At 43.1% G+C, this 25,317-nt stretch overlaps 1 long non-coding RNA gene across 1 annotated transcript in view; it reads right to left on the reverse strand.

Moving 5' to 3' along the window:
• Nucleotides 1-25,317, reverse strand: part of LOC143694224 (uncharacterized) — a 156,295-nt gene that overhangs the window by 12,314 nt on the left and 118,664 nt on the right. The window contains exon 2 of the long non-coding RNA XR_013182579.1: nt 2,445-2,567. This is a non-coding gene — a long non-coding RNA (uncharacterized LOC143694224). The remainder of the gene's footprint in view (nt 1-2,444; nt 2,568-25,317) is intronic.

A 25,317-nucleotide genomic window follows, 5' to 3' on the forward strand; every position in this document is an offset into this window, starting at 1 on the left:
AGGAAGAAACTTTTTACAAAGAGAGTAGTGAGGCAAGGGAACAGGTGCCCAGAGAAGATGTGGATGCCCAATCCCTGGCAGAGTTCAAGGACAGGTTGGAACAACCTGGTCTAGTGGAAGGCATCACTGCCCATAGCGGTGAAAAGCAAAATAAATGAATAAATTTATTAGTTAATAAAGGGGGATTGGAATTAGATTATTTTTAAGGTGCCTTCCAACCCAAACCAATTCTATGATTCCATGATGATTCTATAAAGCAGGCAGATTATAAATCCAGGTAGCACTGAAAACTGAAACTAACCCCTCTCCAATGAGTAGGCTGGCTGGCTTGGTTTAGAGAAGTTTATGGGGACAGGAGGAGATTACGAACAACAGGCAGGAAAAAGTATCTGTGATTTGTTTGTGTGAAAACCTAGGCAAGAGAAAAGAAGAAAAATAATAATGATTGGTTTTCCTGTGAGCAGTTGAGGTAGGGAAGCCCTTAAATTTTATTTTACCATCCTCAAAGGCAAAAAGATCTCCTGAGCCAGAAAACCTTAAGCCATGAGAACATCTTGTCATGTTCTCCAGTGAAGTAACAGCTCAGCCTGACCTCAGGCTGAGACCAATACATGGTCTGCATGCAGTAATCCATTTCTGTGAAGTCATTTGCCAAACAGACAGTGGGTGTCTTTCCCCATTGCTTTCCTGCAAAACAGAATATGAGAGACCTTGACCCTTGACTAATGCATGCTGGAGAGGCAGATGTCCAAATCTTAGCTGTCTTATCCAACTGGAAGCTATAACAATAAATCACATACTCCAGTTTACACCACCAGTGCAAACAAGATAATGGACCTTATACCAGAGAAAGATCTGTTGTAATATAGCATTTTGTTTCATCCTGCTCCTGCTGAGAGTAGACGGACAGGCAGTGGAGAAGACACAGCTATACAACTGGCACAGACCTCTTGTACTGAGGGAGTTTTCCTGTGGGAATCTCCTGCCTGTTTGAGTTCTCTCTATGCTCTATAACCAGTGCAAAGCAAATTTAGCAGAGAGCAGAGAATCCATCTTAAAATGCCTTAGGGGGGACAGAGAATACGGTATAAATGGAACTGCAGCGATGTCTCTTCTAATTCTTGTAATCTGTCACCTAGCTGTGGCAGTGATAGGTACTTTAGAAACCCACAGACAGTCTGAGTATGATTTGATCACATTAGTGGTGGCCTATGCATCAAGAGATTCTGAGGTTTTATTCAGAAAGGCATTAAAATAAAGATGGTTGTGCTTTCAAATCTCTTTTGTCTGGAAAGAGGTTATCTCCTAAGGCTGGCTTTACTCCTGACATTTCTCATTCTTTGCTTTTCTTTACAGATCAGAAATAGAACATGAAATGCCTTGTCTTGCTATTTTCATCATTCTGCAGTCAGTCTCAGCATGAATCTGAGGCTATGAGGGTGGGAGGTGATGAGCTGAGTCAAGTCTGAAATATGGTTCCTTGCACTAGAAGGATATAGATGTGGTTTCTGTGTAAGTCACCAGTTCAGGTCTTCTTGGTACTGAAAGGTGATGACTGTTATGCTCTGTGAAAGCTGTTGTGCTCTCTTGAATTGAGGTAAAGGGTTTCCATCCAATTACCAGGTAATTTTATGCAGTAGTCTAGGAAGCTGAGAATTGTGTGAATGAAAGCACCAAAGTGTTTGCTGGGGAAGAGCACACAGGGGAAGTTTGTCCTGTCACTACTTCCATTTTCCTGGCTGAATGAAGCTTTGATATTTTTCATCTCCCATGTTTAAAGTTCTTGGCCTGGTAACCCTCATCAAGTTAAATCAACTATAAAGATAGAAGAGAAGATGAAAAATTATTTTCCTTTGAGGGAGGGTTTTTATTTTAGATGCAAACCAACAGATTTTTTTCCTCTGACCTCCAAAAACCAATGAGAATTTATTGGCCGTTTTCACATTTTAAACTGACATTTTAATTTTCTTCACAAAAACATTTCAAACATTGAGGACCTCAGTAAATCTCTAAAGCACATGGTGAAAAGTGTTCATGCAGACCATAAAATTGTAACTCTGGATTTGTACAATTCGTTCTTATGGTCAGTCATTGCAAGGTTTAAAGAATCTACCACTTCAGCCATCACGAAAAGGCAGTAAATCTGGATTATGCATTGAAAGTGCTTAGGGAGTCTGGGTATTTATACCAATGAAATGCCAAAATATTTTACTGACACGCTCCATTTTTTACATTCTTTTACTAGCAGTTAATTTTTTTTTATGTGTACATATATATTTTAATGCTGACAGTTAAATTTTGGCTATTATTAGTTTGCAACTGGTTAGGCCTTCTCTCATCAAAACAGGAGTCTGAACAATTTCACATACATGGCACCTTGGGCAGAAGATAGTGGAAACCTTACAGATATGTGCATGGCCTGGGCTGAATATAGTTTGAGATACCTCTTTGGAAGCTCCCCAGATGTCATCCACAGAATTCTTGGCTGTTTCCATAGCAGTGTTTCCCTGGGGTGCTGCTGCTAAAGAACCTCTGTCAGCCCCTGGTGTCTTCACACAGGACCAGAGCTGTGAAAACATGAAGGAGAAAGGGGTGACTCAGTAGGGAATCTTTCTCTGCATCAGAAGCACTTTAAACCACCAGAGAGATGCAGGCAGCTAGAAATATAAACTGGAGTGTCTGTGGGGTGTCCATCACATGGTGTCATTAAGAGAGGTCCAAGTCTATCCTAGTACCCAAAGCAATGCAAGTCATGTTAACATAGCCCAGCTGGGCTCCTTATCCTCTATTTTAAATGTATGCACTGCACATAGATACACTTATTTCCTGACCCAAATTAGGTCTCTTACTAATTTTGGGCACCTCTGTATGATACTGCTTCGTGCTATACAGGCACTTTCTACTTTCTAGTAGAAAATGTGCCAGGAGCACATTTTATTTACAATAGGAAATCACTAAGAAGAGGCCCTATTCATTTTGGATTGACAAAACTGTGTATAAAAGACACAAAACTGGTGCATAAAAGATTTAATTATACATAACTAACTCAGACCAAGCTCACTAAGGCTAAAGAAAGAGTGGAAACATGCTCATGGAGTTCAGATCCAGCCTCAGCCACTTGGTGACCCCACACTAGAAAAATGGTATGGAATTTCTGATGCTGTTTTTAAACAGTTCACAGTGTTTCAATCCTGAGTGCCAGGGCTGGAATACCCTCACCTGGGTCTCCCCTCACTCTGCCCACAGCCCAGGATCCCATTTCAGGCCCTAACCAGCAACATCACGGGACACTGGTCTCCAGCTTCCATGGGGGAGCTGACATGGCAGCCCAGCCTTGGCCTGCCCCCATTCCCAGGGAGGTGCCCAATGCCCAGGGCTGGGACTGCCTTGGTGCCCTTGGCTGGGGTAGTGGGGTGAGCCTGGGCTGGCAGGCTCTGCCCTGCTGCCCTGTGGCTTTCCCTGAAGCTCCCTACCCCCATCCCCAGGGGGCCACCAGCCCTTGCTGTCCCCGGGTCTGATTCCTCTATGCTCAGTAGCTGCTGCCAGGCTCTTTCCTACAAGTCGGGATGTTAAGAAGAAAGGTCAAGCTCCAAAGATAATCAGTTAATGCTGCAAATCAGAACCAAACTAATGATCATAACCATGGTCCCCTCCTCCTCCTCACAGCCCAGACTACATACTTAAAGGCATAATTGAATATAAAACATATACTTTAATTCCTGGCAGAAAGAGAAACTGCTTTTGGATTTGAAAGCCCAACTACCCTCTTACTCTATGAGGAAGGTTTGGTTTTATTGTATTGTCTGTTCTCTCCTCTAAACAGCTCTCACTTCCCACTTTGAGTCCTTCTGGCAAGTATTGATATGCTTCTTTCTTGCTAGGAAAAGGATACCATGAACCTGTCATCCTTCAAACTGTTTCTCAGCTCACTTTTGCTGTGGTGTCTCTGTGAGTATGAACTCTAATAATTTAAAGATAGTTAATCCATTACGGTTTGTTGAACTTCGTAAATATTTACAAATATTTGGCAGAGCAAGTGAGAAAAACTCAAACAAATTACATTCCTGGCTTTGCATCCTTCTCCAAGTATAATATGGTAGTTATGGATGACTTGACTACTAAACCCCAGGGAACAGTCTAGGTATCAAGGAGTTTTAGAAAAAAAAAACCCAGAAACTCAGAGATTAGAGAACATTTGAAAAGTCAACTCCTGCCAGATTATGGCACTAGAGGCCATGCAGTGAACCCTTCCTTGCTCTTTGTCCTTGACTGCTCCCTCAAGTCCAAAATGCTGAAATGGATCAGCAGATCAAATGGCAGATCATAACTGAGATCCTTTTTCCAGGCAGAGGAGGCCCAGGCAAAGCTGGCCAGGTTTAAAGGGAGGCTTCAGATTTGCCCTGAAGATCTTTCAGTACAATGCTGGGCCTTGCCATTCAAAAGCCAGAGGGACATTATGTCTACTTAATGTTATTTTAAAGCAGATGCAGATGGAAGACAACTGTGTTCAAGACCTGCAGTATTACACAAATGTTTGAATCATGTGCTGCTGACCCTGATGACAAGAAGTCTGCTCTGGCAACAAGAAAGCCACTAATTCTTAGGTGCTGTAGTAACATCAACATCAACAGGCTTATGCTGTGGGAAGACAGCCTTGTGTCATATCTCAGGGCACTCTGTGGGGCATTAAAAAAATCCATACTGTAGCAATGGTATGGAACATAAGGGTGCTTGTAAGGGATCTTTCTTTATTTTCAGGCCATAGCCATACAATTTGAGCCAATACAGATGGCACATATAGCCATGTGGAAGATTTCATTCTTTCCAGCTGGTCCTCATTACCATTTGCTTTCAGTAATTTCAAGGAATACTGTAGCTCCCATTTCCAAGTCTCTGTCAGACTTTCTTCCAGAGAGAGGGATTCAGGCAGCTTTTTTTTTTTTTTTCACAAAGAAATCAGACTTCTTCTCATACAGTGTAATAAGGGCACTATATCCCCAGGAGGGACTACTCCTCATTTCCTGGCTCAACACTGGGGGTAGGTAACTTACAGAAATAATTCTGCAATCTGCGACTACTGTTGCACTCTGGATCTGGCACTCTTAGGAGAAGGTTTGGAAATGAATTGCCTGTTTACAAAGGAAGCCCAGTGTAGTCAGGACTGGCTTGTTCTCTAAAGAATACAGCAGGACTCCCACAGCACTACTAAAATAATAGGAAGAGTAACATAGATTGCTACAGGAATGAGTCATAGGTGTGCAGAAAGCCCAAAGGAGGCACTGATTTTGTCAGATGCACAGAGGTAGCTGTCACCTCCTCCCAACGGCCACTCAGGGAGCGGATGGCGAGCAATGCACAGACAGCCATCTTGTTTCTAGTCAGACTCAAAAATCCTTGTTTGCAAAGTAAGAAGGAACAAAGATGTGTTGAGCAAAAGATTTAATTTCTCGGTGTCTATGGGGAAATCAACAGACAATGGGAAGCAACACAAAAAGCACATACATGAAAGACTGTTATTTAAAACCAGTTGACATAGTCATTTTCAGTGGAATCTGGCTGGCTGTAGCCAGTACTTAATTCAAAAATTCTTCAGGAATGAAGGTCTTTTGCAGGCCAGCTTTATTTGGCTGGGCTTGGGTTTTGCTTTTTCCCACATCCCGCCTGCTGAAGTTAGAGGCTGATGGCAGGGAGCCCGATTCCTCTGCCTCTTCCTGCGCCAGACACAGCCAGCCAGCATCACCTCTTTGTTAAATTGTCTGCTAGAACTGCTGTATTCAAGAAAGGCTGGTGTGAGGCAGGGAAGGAACAGGATCACCTGATCTCCTTCCTGAGAACAGAGCAAAAAATTATCTGAATGATGATTCATAAGGAGTTGAAGAAGTTAAAGAAACCACATACAGTGGGCTATGTATGGTCCCATGGCAGTAAAGGCTTTCCTGTTTGATAACCCAAAAGAGGCTTTCTTGCACAGCAGACAACAGCAGCAAAACACTTGCTTCTAGAACTAGACATGGAAAGTGAAAATAATGACAATTCTAAAGAACCTTTTTGAAGCGCTAACCCAAAAAAAAATTACATAATAATTTTCTATCCCATAAGAAAAGTACAGTTGAACTAAGGGCACTTAGAAACTCTGCCTTTACAAATGAGGGACACAAAAATTAGTCCTGCTGAAATGTTCAGCAACCCATAGCAGGTAGAAAATAGAAAATACACAGCAGGCTGGTGTGGTTGAGCTACTCCCATGCAAAGCCCCTAACATGAAAACAGTAAGGTAACCAACCCAAAACTATCCTTAAATCAATAATACACTCCACTACAGTCCTCTCTCTTGTACACCTCACTTGCTTTCATTCTGTCTCCTGGGATGTTCAGCACAGGTCTGCTAAAACTGAGGTATTGTCTCTTGTTGACTCTGGCAGGCAGGGGGGCAGGGAGCAGCTGATATGGCAACTCCAGATGTGCTTTTTCTATTCTTTGAAACTGTTCATCAGAGAAACAAAAAGCTCTCAGTTGCCATGGAGACAGTATCTCTGGCACTGATGTACGCAGTGGGCGGCAGCAGCTTCCCGGCTGTAGGGACGCCCAAGACTTGGTGCTTTAGCATGCCACTCACTGCTGAGCATGCTCTGGAGCACAGGGTTCAAGCTTGGATGACAGGTAGGACTTACCTGAGGTGGCCAAGAAAATGAGAAAGTGGAGGATCTAAGAATTTGTTCAGGATTTTGCACCTGAAAAAAAAGTCAAAGTGATGTTAAAGTGAATTTGGAGTCAAATCCCTGAGAGGCAGTGCACAGAGAAAGCTGGTAGCCTCTTTTGAGATGAAAACATTTCCAGAGATTTGAATTATTGTGTCTATAGAGATAATACTAGGAACAGTGGAGAAAATAAGCAAGATCTTTTTGCAGATAGAGATTTTTTTTTTCCAGGAAAGCAGTGAAAAGACTCTATCTTTTGAATCACTTAGAACTTATATCTGCACACAGTAAAGGAAACGATCCTCTGTTGGTTCCCAGGAGACACATGAAATGAGACCAATTAGGATTTCTCCAGCTATAAATACAAGGACTGTGCAAAGACATATTTTACCCTTATTATGTTTGAAAATGAAAATGAATAGTGTGTTCCCCAGCTGAATTAAAATCAGGGCTTGCATTATGTAAAAAAACAAAGAAGATGATCTGTTCTGTCCTTAAAATCTCTGAAAACATGACCAAAACTGATCAACTGGGAATACCTGTTATGGAGGCCAGTCTTAACAGTGTCCAGTTGATGGTATCTCAGAGGACAGTGAGAATAGCAGATAACCCATCTGGCCATGAGTACATTGCATTCTACAGGGAAAGAAATTTCACTGAACCAGGGATGTAATCCCAAAAATATGAAACTTCTGCCTCTTGTGTAAACTGTATTTACCATATCTGATTACCACTCTTTTCCCAGGCAGATGCTGCTAGTGATCAGATATTATCCAGACTATTTTATAGCCCAGATCTTATAAATGGGCCACTTTCATTTCTGGTGTAAAATGGTACATCCTAACTGAACTCACAGAAATTACTTGAATTATAACAATATTACTCTCTTTGGCTCTGAAGTGGGCAGTAGGACAAGGATCCACAAAATGTACATAGTAACCTCACTAATAAAGATTTGGCCATGGGATTGCTAGAAGAATTGAGTTCTGGTTTGTCCCATGACACAGAAATAGATGTGACCAGCTGGATGTGCTCTCAAGAACACTGGAAAAGGTCTGGAGTTCTGCCCACTCTCATCTACATTTTTCTTCCCAAGCCAGTTTTGCTTCATTACTGTTCAAGAAACTGAGAAGGGCTGTGGATAGGAAGAAGCCCTATTAGCAGAGACACCCTCCTGGAGGTGGTGAGGAATAGACATTAGGCTGCTGTCTAAACCATGCAGCAGTCCAGCTGGCCAGGGCTTATTCCTCCTGACATCTGCTTTCTGAGGTACTGCCATCCATATTAGATTCTGTCAAAAACCATTTTGCCACCAAGCTGAGGAGCTTCCTGGGACGTGTGTCGCTGCAGGGGGTCCACCACGTCCCATCCTTTGTCCTGGAGAGATGACATCCTCCCTAGCAGCAGGGCCTGGTGGGGGTTATAATGCCTTTGTCCAGAAGCATTGGAGATCATTCCCCCATGGAGATACTCTGCATTTGGCTGGCTGAAATGGAACAAATCAATAATTTGCCAGAGTTAGAGTTAGAAATGCAGACACTCAGGATGTTTGCTCTGAAGCAATCTAACTCAGGAGAGTGTTCCCATCAGGGCTCAGACACAGAGGTGTCTGAGTGGATGATACCTTTTTAGATCAGTCCAAGGGAAATATATGCCACAGAATGGGGCATGAGAATTCAGCAGGTGGTAAGAAGTGCAAAACCAGTGCTGTCTTGGGCACATGATATAGCCAGAAGACTCACCTGGTTTTCAAAACTGAAATTCCTTTTCTGAACCTAAAATAATACATGGCTCTATTGGAGAACCGTGTGTTAATTGGTATTTCAATCTGACCAATTTAATTTTGCTTCCTAAATTTTCCATATCATAGATGGTTGGATGCAGCATCCTGCTACTTCAAATGTTGCACAGCATTGCTATGCTCTGTTAAATAACTTCCTTCTTCCTTGCCAGAAATAGCTACGTTTCAATGGTAAGCAAAGAGATCTTAACATTTATAGTTTCTAGAGCTTCTAGTTGGGATTGCTGAAATGTATAAACATAAACCTTTTTCAAATTTGCTTTCTGGAGAAGCTGCTGTTAATAGGGAGGAGCATCCAGTATGGTCAGTTTAGCCAGTCCACCAGAACCTGTCAGATAAAGGACATTTCTGCCCAGCTCCTCTCTTCTCTATGCTTTCTGCTGATCTCTGTATTTAGATGACCTGGAAGACACTGCTCTGGAGCCTGAGGAAGACAGGATTCTTCACTAGTGCTGTTGTAAACTATGTTTTAGGCTCTGTGACAGAATATTGAGTTGGTTTAGACCTTGAGCAAGCTGATGGTGTTTGCTTTTCTTAGGAGTCAGCCCACTCAATAACAATGGAGGCTGAGGGAGCAGTCAGAGTCTCTGGCAGGGTGACCAGGAGGGTATTGCTGCTGGCATGAGTGTCTGAAGCAGTGAATGTGCCCAGCATGCCAGTGAGCTGTGTTCACTCATCCAAGGGGCTGATTTAGCTCAGAGGTGGTTCATGAGACCTTGGCCCCTCTCCAGCTCTAGCCTTTCCCCTTCTCTCAGGAATAATAGCATGGGTTAAAAGCAGAAGGACTGAAGAAAGCACAGCCTTACTTAACCACACATGGAAATAAAGAAATGTCTACAGCAATATGGGGAATTAAGGGAGAGGAGATAAAAGGAAGTAGGGAGATAGAAGAGGGAGGGAAGGAGAGGATGGCAGGGGATCTTTTCCAGCCCTGCTTACAAGGTGCGGTATAATTCATGGCCCTTGTTTACACTGCTCCACACCACATCACAGACATTCCTGGTTAATGGCTTCCATCTGGAGCAGCCATGTGCTGCCCAGCCTCCCCCTCACCATGCTGCCAGCAGAGGAGTGTCTCCCTCCAGACCTTCCAACCCAACTACCTCTCAGACTGCCATCACTGAGGGGATTGGTGCATGCATGGTCTGCCCCTGAGACATTACTGTCACGTTTCCGTGACCTAAGACAGGGGGCTGGGATACACCTCAGACAGCTGAAAGACCCGTTAACGTGGGGCCCACAGGATGTGCTGGAAATGCAATGCAGGGACACCCAGTCATTCTGCACAAGCTCAGCCTAAGTCCAGCAGGGATTATTAGCTCTGGCTCAGCATCAACCCTGCTGGCCCTGGGCTGCTTCCCAACAGGACCGCTCAAGTGTCTCCATATTGCACCTCCCAGCACTCTGGATTTGGGAGGGTTTATTAGCTTGGGCACAGTGCCAGACATGAGCTGCCTTTCTGCATCTCCATAGTGCTTGAACTAAGTGAGTTTCACTGTGCTCAGAGCACAGTGGAAAGACACCTGCTTGGCTCTAAGGGAGTCCAGCTCTGGTCAGGCGGGTACTAAGCCAGCCCTGGTGAATCCAGCAGGATTTGTGTGAATTCTTTTATGTGTCTTTGCACCATGGTTCCCAGCCCTCACAACCCCAGCAGCAGGGTCCTGAAAAAACCCCACTGGTTCTACCTGGGCCAGGTTTATCAGGTTGGGATCTACATTTGGCAGAAGTGGCATGGCTGCTCAGAGATCTGAACCAGATCTGGAAGCAGCAAGGCCACAGTCACACACTGCAACACAAATCCTCCCTTTCCAAGTCCTACCAGACCTGGTCTGGCTCAACTTTCTCTGCATCTGCAGCAAAGACTGAAGTGCAGAGGCAGAGCTGTGTGTGGGCTCCACAACCAGAACAGAGAGGATGGTGGAAGTCAAAGGTGCACAGTGGAACTGGAATGGTCAAAGGAGACAGTAGCAGAATCTGCTGCAGATCTGAGTGAGCTGCATCCAGAGGATCCAGCCTTCAGCTGACCCACAAGACAGCAAATGCAGCCTGCAAACCGAATTTAGGCTATCATGACATGCAAAATATTCAGTGAAGTTGGAATCAGTTACAATATCAGTTACAAGTTAATTTATTTATTGAGTGTCCTACAAGGTCTTGGAGGTGTGATCATGGGTTAAAGGGAGAGACATGGGAAGATCAGTTTCTCACTCTGCTCTCTTTGTTTGTGTCATGCTCCCTCTCAAACTCATTCTCTCGGCTAAGCAATACATTCCCAGCATCTGTCGAGTTTGATCTGTTCTAAACTCCAATGAGAGGCAAAAGAGGAGCTGAGATGGGAATGAAACAGAATCCCAGTCTGTGACGAGGCATTGAGACTCCTCACTGCGCCCCATGCGGGTTGCCCTGTCATAAATCATCATTTGTCAAATTCAATAAGCATCCTTAACACAAAAATGATGCTATCTCCTGGGAGCTCAAGTGCCTGAAATTTTGCACAGATGTGGAGATACAAAAGTATAAGGGAAGAGGGGAGGATGGGGGGAGGAGGAAGGAGGACAGATTTTGCATGGCAAAAAGGGTGTTCTCTACCCTCTGCTCCATTCCCATCCTGTTGCCCTCCACCTCACTGCCACACATGCAGCCACGTATGCTGTGTTCCTGGGAACGCTGCAAACCCGGCTCCTGGCACATCTTTTGCATACTCTGAAAGGAGAAAGCAGGCTGTGTATGCAATATGGAAAATCCATCTACTTTGGGGGTCACAAGCCCACCACAAAGTTTCCCTGCTAGCCCAGAGACGTGGATGGCAGGAGGCCCCTGGGGGCAGCATCCTGCTTTGGACAGAAGAGGTCATGGGGCACTTTCATTAGAAATCATGCTGCTGCCATTTCCACTCCCTGCTAGCAACATGAGAGCTGTAGCTTTGGTTAGACATCCCATCCCTTATTGTGCAACAACAGGAGGCTGGAGAATAGGGCCACTTTGGGGGGTTCAGCTGTGAAATCTCACTCCTCAGTGGAATGTGCTGCATGCTGGCCAGAGCCAGGGACCAGCACTGTTGTAAGGAAAGGCTGAGTGCAGGCTGCTGTGACCACTGAAGCTTGAAAGCAGGCTCCATTTATGCACATACAGGTTGCATTGCACCGTACATTATCTATGCTTAAAAGCCACATATAAAAAGGAATATATGCAAGCACCCACAACAGTCATTCTGTCTCCCCCTCAGGACTACAGTGCCCGTCTCCAAAATACAGAGAGAGTCTCTGAAGCTGCTTGAGTTGAAGTAGCAGAGAGAGGTGACAGATCAGCATCCTCTGCAGATCAGGCAACCATGGGACACAGATCATGACATACTGTCATGACGAGCTGAAGCTTAGTCCAGCTGCTCGAAAGGCATCCCAGACAGGATCCTGCTTATGTGACACCCACCATCATGACTGACATCTGGGCCAGGGAGGATAAAGCAGCCACACTCTGGGGCTTCTGCAAATGAGATTTGGGCACAGGGAGACAGTACAGTGCTCCTTGGTTCGATGGCATGCTTACAAACAGGCCAAACTGCAGAGCTTACTTTGCACTTGCTCACACACCCTTGTTGTCAATGAATCATTGAGGTCACTGCAGACAAATCTCTAACCACCTATCACCATTTATCCTTCTAAGATATGTGTGCTACAGAGCCACCATTTTAGAAAGAGTGTGAAGATTTCTGAAAGCTTTTCCAGAGGGTATTTTGAATGCCTCTAGTTGTTGAGCCACACAGATACTCTGGTACCACAAACAAATTGCTGAAGTAGCAGAGGGAAAATATAAAACCACATTAAAATTCCAAATAAATAAGAAAAATACCTTCAGTAGATAAATATGCCTTGACTTTGAAGGTCAGAGTATTGATCCATCTGAAGGCTAGAAGCAAGTACTTTGTGCTGCATTTGTGATCCTCCAGTTGCAGTTATTATTATTATTGGCATTATTGTTGCAGTAGCAGCACCTCAAGGACCTATTCAGGATCCAGATGCCATTACAAAAAGGACACTGAATTCAAATGAAGAGATTTGTGATGAACCGTCTGATTCAAAACAAAACCAAACTCTACATGACAAAGCAAACACAGCAAATCTTTGTGAATCAAGCAGAGTGCCACTGCAGCCAGACTGCTCCCAGCACCCAAGCCAGGATGTTACAGGAGCTGTAGGGTCTCTGTACTGTACCACAGTCCCTTCTGGGACTGGAGTGTTTATACACCCAGGGATTAAGCCCATAGAGTAAGCAGCACATAAATCACAGATCTGTGCACTTGAACTACCTTTGGGGATGCTCCTCTTTTCCATCAAAAAGTTCTGCACAAGGAAAAAGGGAGGAACAAGGATATTTGGAACAGGCACCAGCCTCCTGATGCCACCACAGCTCTGACAATACTCCTGATGCCAGGTGGTCCCCAGCAAACAGCCACTTCAGCCACAGGCAGGTGGAAGGTCCGTGCCTGTGCACTCAGCGCAGGCATGCACAGATGGAGGGGCGTGCCCTGAGCCATCGCTCCAGGCAGGCACAATGAGAGGCCCCGTGCAGCCTCTGCAGGCGTGGAAGGTGCGGTGTGCCTGGCTGGGTGCTGCCCCTGCCACCCCGTGCTCAACACACTCACCCTGCATGGACCTGCCCTCTCCCTGGCGGCTGCAGAACGGGACCTGCAGCCAAAGGCAAACACATTTCTGCCCAGAAATGCAAGAGGACTCATTTTAACCTAGTGCACATAAAGAGGAGGAAAGGGGAAGCACAGAGAGATGGGTTGCAGCAGAAGCAGCAGGAATTCCTGGGAATGGGGTATTTGTTGAGGCTGATCACATATCTCCAACAGCAGTGGGTTAACCTGAGTTAACGCAAGGAAAGCTAGCTTGGGTGTGCCTCTGTGTTCTGCAAATACACTCCACAAATCCAGTTAGAAGAGTATGCCCAGAGAAACCTCCTAAAAGACAGACTATGCTATTATATAGGTCAGTTATTTCAGACATGGAAATTATTAGCCAAAACTGGGGGAAACTAATCTTAAATAATAAATCTAATCAACTCTTTCTCCCACCATAATTCCTTGAAAATAGCTTTCCAACAAGATAAAGCTGTCTTTTTCTTTTTTTTTTTTTACACCTGCAGGGAGATACCAAACTCAATGACTACTGGTGTTACAGGTCTGAATCTTGCTTAAGTCTTAAGCCAAGTAAATTCTGTTTGGTAAAAGAAGTAGATATTTTTCTTTAGACTACCTTTCAAGGAAAGAAAGCCTATGTGAGTGTGCTGCCTACACACCTCTCTCCTTGTTACCCTTTTAACACTGTGATTAGTTGCAGTACAATTCACAGAACCCTCAGGCAATTAAATCCCAGGAAAAACCTCATGCAATAAGTTTCAAGAAAATGAATGGCTGGATCAAGTACTGCAACCCAAATTTGTGCCTCCACAGAGTTCTGGAAGGGGGGCAAAATCTAACTGCAGCACACTCTGTTAGCAGCCAGCTGACCAGTGAGCCTGTACTGGTGCCCAGCTGGAACACAGGCTACTTTTGTATGTGCAGTCTCCTACCCAAGTGGGATGTTGTAAAGATGTAGAGATTACATGGGCTACTGTACAAACTAGGGAGTTGTAGGCAATGAGTCAACAGGAGATGAAGCATCATTCATTTACAGAAGATTCCATCAGAGGCACCCATTCAAAGTTATTTGAAGGTCTGCACTGCCAGAGCAGTCTAATAAAGACTAATTGATAAATTACAGAGTGTCTGTAACTCTGATATCAATGCAGGAGGTGAAAGGAAAAGATGTATGTAAATATTTTTCACACATTCTTCCACAATTCATGAACACAATAGTCATACCATACATATACCCATATATCTCTGTTCATATTCTTCATTTATCCTAAGCCCCTAGGGTACCCATAGCAAAAGTTCACAAACACAAAGCAAAGGTCATGAGCTGACAAGATATCTTTATTGCTAGACAACTCCTCAACCCACCCATGATAAATTAAGGCCCTTATTCCTGCTTAACCCATAACCTTTGTAGTAGACCCTGAAGGTCAGCCATGGCAAGTTTTCCAACCTGGGGATGGGGGCAGATATGAGATCCACACTCAGAGGTCCCTTCTCTTCCTATCCAATGTGCAAATCAGTTCACAGAGCCTCAGCTGTATATCCATACCTCCACACACAACACAGACACACAGGATACTTGCACAAATGCACTGCAGTGGAGATAAAGCTAATCGTTTACATGCAAACACACGCCCAGACATGTGCTCCTTCCTGGAGATGCCCCCTCCCCCTCACGCTTTACACATTATATAAGAATTTTATTCTGTAGTATGCTCTGAGGAAGGCGGCATTTTGCCAGATTTCAAAATGGCCTCATTTATCACCTAAATCCCCTACGAAAGCTAGGGAATAGGGTTTGTAAAACAGCCCAGATTAATGAGGCTGCATCTACATCTTAATAGCTTTTGTGTGTGCACAGTACTTCAAGCTGCGCTTGTGAGCAGTGTGTATTTCTGCGGTTTATGGACTTTCTTTCTTCATCTTACCAGGTATGTCTCTGTGTGCTGCTGTTCCTGACTAATGCTGTGTGCCTGCACTGCCTGTGCCCAGCACATAAAACCTCCTTCCCTGGCTGTAGCTGGTTATGCTGCATGCAGGTGGAATTCTCCCTGTGAGCACCTCCCAATTTGCAAATGTGATCTGTGTAGGGAACCTATTTATGCCAGGGCTTTGATATCCATCAGTTTACTTTTGTGCATGTTAAAGTTACCACTTCAGTGCTGGCTCCTTAGGCAACAGAGGCCTACATTTCTTCTCTGTGTTAGGGGAATTTCATTTTGATGCTATATATAAGAATTCTGGTGAAGTAATTAACAGAAGCCTCCAGAGGATTCATTATGAAAACAAGGCGCCATGTGCCAGATTCAGAGGAACCTTGTTCTCCTTGCAAACTCCTCCAGGCAAGGAAGATATTGCAGCTTCAAAGGAAACATAACCCAGGACAGGGAACAGCAAGCACCAATGAGGTCCGTTTCTCAGTCCTTGAAAACAGCTTTAGCAGAAAGCTGGAAAATGCAGCAAATTGAAAAAGAACGTTCCAGATGGGATCACAAAAGAAAAGGGCATCAGTTCCATTGACAGTGAAGAATAATTTTTAAATTACATACCAAAAAACTCTTCCAAGAGCATTTGACCTGTGTCAATCTAGTGTCTCCAATCATCCCTTATGTAGGACAGAGGGAACACTTGGAAATTCCCCTTACAGAGTTTATCCTACGGCTCTTTCTTAGCTCCTTCTCCCTGGATTTTTTTTCATCCTCTCCTTATCCATTTCTCCTTCCATTTCTCTGATGAGAAACTGCTGCTGCTCCCTTCCCTCCCCCCTCCCTCCCCCTGTCTGCTGTCAGCCATTTCACTTGGCTTTTTCTGCTCTTGCATTCACCAGAGCTGAATTCAGTGACAGCCTCTTGGCAATTTCCCTTTGCTGGTGACTCAGGTAATTGGATCTGGTGCCTTGGGGAGCTGCCAAGCATGATGTCACAGCTCTGCAGAAAAAAATACCCGATGTAATTGCTTGATACACTAGCTAATGTCTCATCCCAGCGGAGGGAAGAACTCTGAGTTTGGGAGTTGCCAAGATTTCAGAGACTTGGGACTCTGGTTGAAGTGAATAAAGAATTACCAGTATTTTTTTGTTTACACACGTTCTTGCTTGTTTACTATGTGCTTATTAACTCTCCTCCAACCAGGGAATCTCAATGTTCATAATAAATACTGCAGTCCCTTTACGAAAAGGGAAGGACTGCAAACCTTTCATTAAACAAAAGAAAATAGGAATGAAACATCAATACAGTACAAGAACAAACAGCTTTATGCACAATGGTGTAAGCCTGCATCAGGGTTTATTCTGTCCTTTAATAACATTTGCATACCAGCACTTAAATGCACTTGGATCCTTGATTTCTTCCAAGATTGCAGGAAGACACCTGTCTTTCCCAAGCTGCAAGGAATGGATTTGGAGGACAGGTTAGGGATCAGAAGGGATCAGTGTTAGTCTCAGGGTAGATATGAGAATGTATCTGAAATCCATTAAGTGAAGCAGCAAGATGAGAATGAGCTAATGGGTGATTCTTGCTAACACACTAATAAAATAGAACTGAAAGTTTCTGGCTCTTCCCTAAACTGCCCCATCTTGTTTGGAAAAGAAACCCTTGGGAATTTAGTATTCAGAAGAAGCTGACTGTTCCAAGTTCTGCTTTTCAGATGTTTTATGTTGATCTTCCTTCTTTTGTAGACTTAAGGAATCCAGCCAGCAAGGATCTGGCATAGTGAGATTTTTGGACCTCAGCTCTCTTCCCACAGTTCATCTGCAAGGCTGAATCCATTGCTAGAGGTATTGATTGCTGTGCCAAGAGGAGGGAATGGGAGTATGAGAACTCAGAAAGGAAATCTTTGATTCTCTTCACTGCATGAAACCTTTTCCCCAAGTAAAATAGAACCTGGCTTTGCTTTTAAATGCCCCAAAAGACCTCACAAGAAAATTGAAGCCTTGTGTAAGATATTATCTGCTCTAGATCTCCAGTATGAACAAAGGTTAACTGCAAGAGTGGTTTTGTCCTCTCCACTACTGCAACTGGAGTGATGTTGAACAACCTGGAAGACTTGGCAAGTCCTGAGTAACAATCAATCATTTTTTGATAGGTCCCATTTTCCAACTAGAAAAGATCTGTCCTGACTTTCCATCATGCTCTGGCCATTTCAGCAGATGATAATTACTATTCCACTGAGCTGGTTCTCACACAAGCACAAATATCATATTCCTCAGCTCTCTGTCATATTTGTTCAGGCAGGTCACCAAATTTGGGTTAAGTCTCCTGCTGTGTTCTCTAACACCCTTCTATTTCTAATCCTGCCAGTCTAGGCCTTCCCTGGACTTTTGTGGCTTTGATGAAGGGATGAAGTTTCCAAACTTTGCTGCATTAGTCCAGCCCTCCTGGAGTGACTCACGAGTTTAGTTTCCCCTATAGGTGTGAGACCTGTGCAGTATTGCAGCTGTTCTGGGTGGCTTGGAAATTATTTGGGGGGAGTCTGGAATAAAGGCAAGAGGGTTTCAGTTCCCATTTTTCCAGACTCTTGCCTCCTCCCACTCTGTCTTCGGATGGCATGCTGTTATATAGGGATCTAAACGGTACCACAGCTGCAGAAACCTGCCATACAGATTTCCATTTCTGGAAAAGGTGTTGGAGGTCTTGCTGGGGAGAAGAGGCCACACCTATCTAGTCTCTCTTTAGGGCCTCACATATCTACAATATATTTAGCTGGCTTGTCCCAGTGACACCCCTCAGACTTTGCCAGCACAGCTGATATCAGCAGGACACAGTTCAGATACCTAGAAGGATTGTCAAATGGAAACCTCTTCAACTGGCAAGGAACTAGCAATGGCCTTAGAATGACTTTTTAAAAAAGGGGGGTGGAAATACAAATTTTCATCACTTCTCTTTTTAGGGCAATTTAAGTACTAAGTGGAGAAGCAATATGCTATAGAGAAGCCATTTGCTGAGAAGTTTCCCTCTGTCCCTCAAGGACAAGCCTCCCTCACAGCTGCACAGGGATGTCCACTGTCATTTCCAGAACTACACATGCAACTGGTTGTGTATCTCCTCAAAAATAAAAAAATGCACAAGCATGTATGATTTGTGACATGAAACACAAATCCATACCATTTTAGCCTCTCAGATTTCCTCCTTGGATCAGCTGAGATGTTCAGTCTAGTCATTCAGATATTTATTGCTTCTGATTTCTCCACTTGAAATTCCCAGCCAACCAATAGAAGTTGTGTATGGATATAAGGACCTGGAAATAACAAGTGACCTGTGAGTAACATTCATTGGTGCAAAAAAACCCACTGCTGTATCATGACAAGACATCAGCACAACAGGAAAATATGAATACCTTATTTGGGAGCTGTGTTCACACAGAGAAAGATAACACTAGCAGTAGAGCATACAAGGGAAAACAAGCTATTCCCAGTGAAAGGAGTGGATCCAAAGACAGCCTGGCTAACTGCCCTCAAAACCACTTAAGGAGACTCCAGTCTGCCAGTCTGAAGACAGGGTGAACATAAGAATGGGGCACCAAGATCAAATCAACAGATACAGCCAAAAAGAGCAAGCTGACTACATACTCAGCCCTAGGGTGGAACACAATTACAGCAGCTGACTGCCTCGGCAAGCCCAGAGATCAAAGCATTATTAAATACTGCCATTATAATCATTAGCATAGTGCCCAGTAGTTCTGGTCAAGGACCAGTACCTCACTGTGTTAGCCAGTGTGCAAACAGAGAAGAAAAGAATGGGCCCTGCCCAAGGAATGCTGAGTTTCAATATTAAATGTGAGACAGCTAAAAAAAGGAATGAAGGGGAAAAGGAGCAATAGTGTTAGAAGATAGTGATAGAAGACAGAGGAAAGATGCTTGGAATCCAGACCAACAACTTGGCTACCAGAATGGCAGCCTCTCAATTACCTGGAAACAAGCAGGTGGCTTAAAGGTCTTTACAATGCACTCTGGTTCTTTTAATTCACTGAGATGGTTTATAGAGGTGCCAGATAGCCATGGTTTGTCTCTTGAAACAGCAGCTGAAGGCATGTTTTGGTTAGTCAGAGTAAAGAGAGGAGAATGAATCACCTGGGAAAAGGCTGATTGGACACTGCAGATGCTCTGCAATGTCTCTCCATGCTTTCCTGCATGTGCTGCCTGTTCCAATGCTGCCCACAAGACAGAGACCACGAGTAATGGCCCCCTGCAAGCAGGGAAATTGCACTACCTGTTCTCAGAGTGGTTCACACGGTTCTCACCTTCCAAAAGCCGCATCACACCTGGCACTTCTTCCTCTCAAAGGAGGAAGGCTGAAAAGCCTATTCATCCTTGGGTGGTCCAGGACCGGTCCGAGGCACAGCTGGACCTCACAACTGATTCTTAAAAAAGAGGATACCAGGTACTACTCGCCAGCACTGCAGGGATCAGACGAGTGATATGCCCCTGCACTGGAAAAACTGTCCCTGTGTCACTTCTCTGTCTTTCATCACGGACAACATCCATTCTAGTTTTAAAATAACAGCAGTTCATGATCTTCCAAATGTTTCTAGTCAATGTTGTGACTAACAAATCGTGGTATTTTTGATCTTCTTCTAGTGCACCCCCATGAAGAGCTTACAATGTTTCAGACATCAGTTAGTGTAATCTCCCCATCTGTAATCTCTCATCTCCCTGTCATGGTCCATTACCCCTGTGTCACCAGTGGAGACAATGGTGCCTCATACACAGAACGACCTACTCAGAGCCACACAACCAGCCAATGATGACTTTGGAGTTTGAAAGGAGAAAAGACATGTCTGTCCACACTGGGTCTTCCAGCTCTAGGCAGTATTCTCCCACTCCCATGTGATTCCTGTATAACCACATCTGTGAAAATGTCCTGCTTAAAGCTTCCTTTTAATCTTTCTTCTGATGTTTCCACATTCTTATTTTGTAATGGTCATGCTCACATTTTGCTCATTTTCCTAGTGCTCTCATAACCTCCTCAGATGAATTTTTTTTCCCCTTTAAAAAGAGATTCCAGCCACTTCTTGGAACCCTCTGTATTTTATATATCTCTAGATCAGACTGTTAAATAGAGCCTATTCCTCAGTATCTGAGTATCTCATAATCTTATATTCATAATGACAATATCCCATGAAGGAGACAGATACCACTTTCCAGATTTTAAAGGAAGCAGAGGCACAGAGCACAGAGCAACTAACTAACCACTAGCCAGTGCTAAGCATTCACTGCAACAAAAGTCAAGAACTAGAACAAGACAATTTCAAATTCTAATATTGCTGTTCATTTTCTAAGACTGCTTTCTGAAATTGTTAAAGCGTCAATTCTTCTATCTTTTATGTGCTGTCATGAGGTTGTGTCCATGTAACAAAGCTTGAAAGTACAGAGACTCATTACTCCAGGAACAACAGCCTAAAGAACAACTGCACAAAAAACCACTGTACCTGTGCTTCCAAAATTTCCAAAATGAGATATCCTAACAGCAAGTAGGAGGATAATTGCCTTAGTATTATTCTCCCCCCACCGGCTCACAAGGAACCAGATTTGGATGTAAGGGCAATGCTGATTTGTGTAATATCTCTTTTGATCAAATACTCATGCTTTCCCCAAATACAGTCTCCAGCTGGCGCTGCTGGAATTAGAAAACTCACCAAGGTGAATCAATAATCTGACCCAGCAAGACATTTCTTACACTGATACAAAGGTCTGGAAAAGAAATCAGCTTACAAAAAAAAATATTAATCAGAAAATTCTCATTTCAGTCATACAGTCAGGTAAATAGAAAGTAAAGACATGTAGAACCATAAGGGCTGTCAAAGATTGCTCTTGTTCTATGGCAGTCTATCTTAAGTATTCATTGAACTCTGTCTAATCTATGACACAAAAAAAAGGGTACTTTTACTGAACAAGGTTTTGGCCATTTCTTCATTTACCATAAACTTACAAATTCTGATTTTTGAGTAGGACCAGCACAGACCTGGGGGCTTCTTTTAAAATCCTAGCCACCCCTTTGATAGCAAACAGCTTACTGAGAACTTCTCCTTCAAAGTGCAGTGCCACAAATTGTGCTTCTATTTAATGATGATTTAGTTTACCTCACATTTCTGCCATGACCTAAGAAGGTTAGATGAGACATTGAAATCCTTACTGAAATCCAGATATAAATACCTATTATTTTACCATTCACTATTAGGCAGTTACTCTGTCAAAAAGGGATTTTGATTGCTTCGACATTATTTGTTCTTAACAACTGAAGCCAGGTTATTCTAGATTACCTGGATATCCTTTAGGTGCTTATGAATTGATTATTTGATAACTTATTCCAGTGTTCTTTCAGATATTGAAGCTAGCTGACTCGCTTACAATGTCAAAGTGTGCTTTTACCCCTTTTTAAGATGGCTGCTTCCTGGCTCTCTATTAATTCTCTTTAACCTTTCCACACAAGTATTAATGCTGAGAAAGTGATTAAGTACTCTGCTTAACAGTGATGTGATCAACCAGCATCTCATGACCCACTCTGAATCCCATACTAATACTTTTCTGACTTGGAGCCCTGTTGTTACTTGAACCCTGTGAGTTACTCCAGAACAATACTGAAGGTTTTCAAATTTTTCTCTACATGTAATGCAATATGGTCTGTAAAACTAGAATTTGCTAATGCTAGAATCTACCAAGGCACTTTGCAGTTGAACCCTTTCTCAGAAATGGGGATGCACCCTGATTTTGCAAGTGGACTACTTTAAATACGGAAGAGAGAAAGAAGTTTTAGGTGGACTGTAATATAGAATAGCAGAAACAGAAAGAGATGGTTCTACCATAGATGGAATAAAACCTGCTGGTAGTTTATACAAAGAAGATCTAGGGAAGTATTTGTCTGTTGGTAAGGCTGAAGTGCTACAAACAGCACTATCGGGCTTGGTCTGTGTCAGAAGAAAGCTCAAGAACGGAATGTAACAGCGACTGAGATATCATTAAAGATTTGCACTATAAAATGATAGTAGATATGTGTGTTTTATTTAGATTTTTATGTTTTAATTGTAATTGATGTATTTTAGTATCACAAACCAATTAATGATTAACTACACTTTTTTAAACTTTTATGACACTGACACCAAAGCATGACACTTGCATGAATTACAATCCTATTACAATCCTATTGAGTCTCTTGGACTAAAGGTTTGTGGGCCTTCAAAAGCATGCACAAGGGAGTGGGGATTTCTCTCCCCATGACAGACTCCTTACACTGACATTGATATAAACTCACAGTGGTCCTGAGATTGCTCAGTATCTGTAGATATTGGAGTTGTTTACTTTTGGTGACCTTCAGATGAGTGTATTACTACAGTAATTTTAAAGCTTCAGGATAGAAATATCAGAAGAGATAAAACTTACATGCCATAAAAAGATTATGATTTGGGGTGAAATGCCACATGGATCCCTGCTGCCATCAAGTCAAATGCTCTCATGGATGACATTAGAAAACAGCTGCAAAGCCCTTGGTATAGGACTTTGTTTTGTTAATGTACTGCACAGAGCTAGACTGGCCTAAGCTGTATAAGCAGACACATCACCTATATAGGCATCTCTCTTTGTACTGCATGGAATTCCTTTCTCCATATGCTCATAAACTCTCTCTCTAAAGTATCTAAGAGCAGAACAATGCATGGCATCCCACTGGGCTGATTTTCTTTCCCACGTCTCAGGAAAGGTAAAACCTTTTTCTTCATTGTAACTGATTTAATTGTATTTTCAAGCTGCTTCTTTCCTCACTCCCTCTCTCTCACTGTTTTAGCTCTTTTCAATTGTGCTTTCTTTTCATCTCTTTTTTCTTTCACCTTCTTGTCTTTTCTCTGCTGTTTTCAGATCTGTCTTCAGTAAAGCCAGAGAAAGGAGATTTATATCTTCAAGCAGAGTGATCTGTAAAGCCATGACCCTGCTTACAGAATGCCTTGTCTTTCATTATCCTAAGGTTCAGAAGAACAGTGCTATCAACATGCAAAGAAAGAGGCTTTTCTAACATATTCTTGAACAGTTTCACAGGCAGCCTTGAAAATAAACATAAAGACCTAGAATTGATGTAGAATGTAGTGGGGGAAGGCTGAAGCCTTCTGGGGCTCTTCACATTACTTCTTTGAAGGCAGAAGAAGCAGCAATCCTTGTCCATATCATATGAACAAACATTTTTATAAGCAGAAATGATCAATTTCAGAGGCTCTGTAACTATCACTAGGGTCTGGAGAAAGAAAGTTTTGCAGAGGCGAGCTGGAGCTAGAAGATAGCACTGCAGGCTAGCCCAGGAGAATGAATACAGAGCTGCCAGCACCCTCTATGCAACAACCAAACCTGAACCTCTGCTGAGGCCTGTCCTGGATTTCAGTGACAGATAGGTACACAGGAGCATTTCTTCATGAGCCACTTTACTGTCTTGTTTGAATGTGAGAGGTTCAACACCAATCATTACCTTGGAAGATCTGACTGCTCCAGAGATGGTATTGAGAGGACTGGCTGAACAACAGTATGACTCAGAATGGACTGGAGATGGACCTCTTCTTCAAAGCTAGCGTTAAGATTTCCTGTCATCTGCAGCTTAAGCTACTCCTGGGCATCCCTTGCCATCCATCCCAGCCACAGCAGATATGTGTCTCAAATATAAGTGGCGGCTGATGCTTTACAACAGATCTAAGGGTTCTTAAGATATCAAAATGCCCTAAATTGGAGAATGGGGGATGTTGTATAGCATCTTACATCAGAGTGTACTCTCTCACTGTGATGTTGGTGATGAGCTTCTGCAAGCAATGCCCAAGAGACTTCCCTGTACTCTGAAGCACTAGTCACTCTAGGGGCATAAAACCACTCTTGGTCAACAAAAAGAGTGATTCAGATGTTGTAACTGCAGAATTTTTCAAGCACAGCATGCCTGTAACTGCATGGAGTGGAAAGATGAGCTTCATCATACATGTCTTTCACCACTCATGCAGACATACTGTCAGGCCACAAGCCAAAAGCAGCTTCTGAGTCTGCATATGCAAGTAATTAGAAATTTTGTGTGTGTGTGTGTGTGTGTGTGTGTGTGTGTAGTGCTTTCTTCCCCTCTGTCTTCTACAATACCTAAACCACTGTATAAATTAAAGCTGGAAAAATTGTATCTAATCCCATTTAAACTGTTCCTTTATAGTCAACATTGAGTGGCTTCTTCCAGTCCCCAAGCACTTTTTTCCTAGTGGTTTTGTTGTGTGCCTCAGGCTTTTCTTGCATTTGGTGCGATGGAGATTGCCCACATCCACTTTCAGCAATTTAGACTTAATTGTTTCTGTATTGGTATGTATATGATTTCTTATCATCTTTCTCAATACACTTAATAGGTAAGTTTACCCATGTCTGCATTTGGCTACACCTTACATTTGTCTCCATAAACAAACTTCATATGCTGAGGGACCACCTCAGTGTTGACTTGGCTAGAGGTAGATTCAAATGTGCTACTGACCTTATGCAATAGTTAAAGCTCCTTCTTGGAAACAGTCATAGGTGCCTATCTTCTCCTCCAAAAAGGAGTTGAAAACTGTCTTTTTAAGGATCTCAGAAAATCTCTCCTTCCTGACCTGAAACTGCCCTAAAATTCAGTTGGTTTACTTGCTTGTGAAAAACACCTCCTGCCATGCTGGCCAAAACCAAATAATTTCCCTGTCTATCTCTGCCCACTGTTGGTCTCTTGTTTTATTATTAGACTGTGAACACTTTGGGGCAGAGACCCATTTTTTAGTATCATGGTATATAGTGATCTTGGACCATGGTTAGGACTCCAAGGTGACCACAAAACTCAAGTGCTCTGCATCCTCATTTGGCAATTTGTAATTCTGAGTTTGGCACCTCAACAAACACTCAACAGAGGGAAGGAGACTGGGCTCTGGAATCATTAGTTTTACTATTAAATGTTAGTATGATTAGTTATTCCTTTGAAATCAGTGATGTGTCTAATGTCAGAGAGAGAAGACAGGTCCTATACCCTTAGGCTTTAACAACCTAAATGTGATTATATAGCGTGAGATTTGAAAGCCTGAGTTCGTGTAGTTTGTTGAGTGTCAAATGTGGATCAGGAAACAAGGGTAACTGCAGCATCTGAGGGAGGCAAGTACCGCAGGCAGATAAAAAACAGGAGAAAAAAAATTAAAATATATTAAATTGGGAGAAGGAAAAT

This window comes from Agelaius phoeniceus, chromosome 6, assembly GCF_051311805.1.
Source record: "Agelaius phoeniceus isolate bAgePho1 chromosome 6, bAgePho1.hap1, whole genome shotgun sequence".
In the NCBI taxonomy this organism is placed as follows: Eukaryota; Metazoa; Chordata; class Aves; order Passeriformes; family Icteridae; genus Agelaius; species Agelaius phoeniceus.